The sequence below is a fragment of the Kryptolebias marmoratus genome, linkage group LG1 (genome assembly GCF_001649575.2).
Source record: "Kryptolebias marmoratus isolate JLee-2015 linkage group LG1, ASM164957v2, whole genome shotgun sequence".
NCBI lineage: Eukaryota > Metazoa > Chordata > Actinopteri > Cyprinodontiformes > Rivulidae > Kryptolebias > Kryptolebias marmoratus.
In genome coordinates, this window is record NC_051430.1 from 5,908,396 (window position 1) to 5,911,173 (window position 2,778).

A 2,778-nucleotide genomic window follows, 5' to 3' on the forward strand; every position below is an offset into this window, starting at 1 on the left:
TTCTGGCAAGGCGTCTCCTTTCAGCGCTGAAAGTAAATAAACTCTGTTCAAGCTTTAATGCAGACTCTTTGGCTGTTTTTGACTCTCTGACTCCATGCATCTTTTCGATCTCGAGTGAGGAGGTCTAGCAGGTTTTCCGGGTTTCTGTGAGTTTTTCTGACCTCGACAAACTCCAAAGCAAGAATAAAAACTATAAAATCAAATAAAACACAATCAAAGCAATAAAACATTCAAAACCATAAAACAATAAAAATTAAATAAACCCCAATGTCCCAAACTGAGTTAAAAGCCAAAGAGAAAATATGTGTTTTAAAAGATGATTTAAAAACAGGAAGTGAGTTGGCCAGTCTGATCTGTAAAGGCAGATCGTTCCACAGTTTGAGGGCAGCGGCTGAAAACACTCTGTCATCTCTTAACCTCCTCTTTGACTTCGGGACCAGCAGGAACTGGGCCCAAACAACACAACCTCAGTCTTTCAAATATTGAGGTGTAAAAAGTTCACTGACATCCACGTCTTGATTTCTCCAATGCAGTCCAGTATTTGGTTCACAGAGTCAGATTATCCTGTTTTAGCTACATATAGATTCGGGTGTCATCGGCCTAAACGTGGAAGGCAACTGTAAAGCCAGACTGAAACCTCAAGAAGGTTGTGTTTATTTAGATGTGAGATCAGCTGGTAATAGACAACCTTCTCCAGGATCTTGGACATAAAGGGAGCTTTGAGGTTGGTCTAAAAGGTGTAGGATCTTGTGACAGTTTTTATTATTTACTGGTGTTTACTTTTTAATGTGGTCATCATTTATAACGCAGTTGGTTTTACACATGATCACAATTCCTTAGAAATTGTCACAGCTCCATCTGTTCCTGCCACGCCTCTTGTCTCTAGTCATGCCACAGCCACATAACTTCCCACTCCCAGTCTCAAGACACGCCTCTGTTTCCATGCCTACGCCATTAGTCTCATCTGCTTCACCTGTTCGTGACTGCATATATACTCACAGTTCCCAGACACTCACCACCAGATTATTGAAAGCCTCACAGCCTGTAGATGTCCAGCATTCCTTCCATGTCCTTGCCTGTTCCACGGCCCACGTCTCTCGCCTGCCCCTTTTTTGATACTGCTTTGGACTCTGATCTCTGGTTGCCGACCTTGCTTCGCTAATCTGGACCTCGCCTTTTGGATTCTCCCCATTTGGATTTGGCTTCTGATCTCTGACCCACCGGTAACGACCTTCTGCTTGGACCGGGACTATCCCTCTCGCCTCAGCCCCTTTCAGACAAGCCTGTCTGCACCTAGCCACCAAGCTAAGGAGGACTTACCAGTTCTGGTCCCGATCCATGACGGTCACATGAGTGCGCTGTTCAAAGCCTCTGGTCCTGCTCCTAGTCTGTCCATAATAAAATCCTTAAAACTTAATTTTTGTGTTGCGAGTCTGAATCCTGTCAAGTCCTGCCTTGTCAGAAATGACTTAAATAACAAAACTCACAGGTGATTTTTCAGCCCAACAGATGTGTGACTCGTATTTAAAAAAAAAAAAAAAATTGGTGAATCTACAAAAACAAATTCATTGAAAACATCAAGAAACACACAATAAAAGTCAAATAAATTTTAAATTGAGTCAATTTAAAAGAAGCAGCTCTTACATAAAAAAAAATTTTCAACTAAATATATAGTTGCAGTTTTTATTTCTGCAGGAAAGGAGGAGTAACTATGAGTTTATGGAGGATTTTTCAGTTTTGTTTTGAATCAACATTCATATAAACTAATTCATGTCATTTCAGTGAGTCATCATGGTTGTGCCCTGAGTCCTCTGTAGCTTCAGATGAGGCTGATCCCCATGCATTTACAAACACACACAAATACATGTCATATACACATTTAAGTCACTTGTTTTAAATAAATGCTTCTATTTTAATTCAGTTTTGGTCTTCATTGTAACTGATGTGCAGGGGGATAATGAGTGGTTGACCTCAGTATTTTTTAAAATCTGGCTTTGGCCCTGATTCCCAGTATATAATTAGTCACTTGTTTTCAATCCCTTCATCAGCTCCAGTCCTGTCAGCCACCACCTCTCCTCAGTAGTGATGGTGAAACTGAAGCATTTTGAAACACTGAACCACTCTGACACAATTGCTTCATGAATGACACTGCTTCAAAGCACTTCACACAGACAGAAGAGTGANTATCAAAACAGAGGCCTTTTTCTCTTCTTTCAGTCAATGTGTCTACTTTTGCTGCAGGCATTATAGTTTTCCGTCAAATGGCCCCAGAAGGCCGAGTGCGATGATTTTTCTTCATTGATTTGTTGTCTTAAATCGTTTATGTAAATGTCTTGTGAGGAATGTTTTTAACTCGTCATGTCTCGGACATAAAGCATTGTAGAAATGTGAAATTTTACATTAATGAGAACCAATCTGTCCTTTCACTCACAGTCCAAGACTTTTTTCAATCTGCCTTTTAGTTTTGGCACAGCGACTGTTTGTTCGGCGTGTACTCCTCAGACTTTGTCATTTCTGTGAGACATGAACTGACAGTTAAAGCACCAACTGACAAAAACAGCTGTCTTCTGATTGGCTGAAGCTGTTACCGGGCAGAGTAGGCAGACAAACCCTCTGTTAATAAAGCAGAGGTTACAGAAACAAAATGGCTGCCACTTCTTTCAGTTGATTTATGTTCACTGACTGTTAAATTTCTTTAAGCTTTAACTCAGTCATTTTTAGACATTTTGAGCTGAATTTTAGTGCAGCAGTAGCTGACACAGAGCCCCATCCCAAACT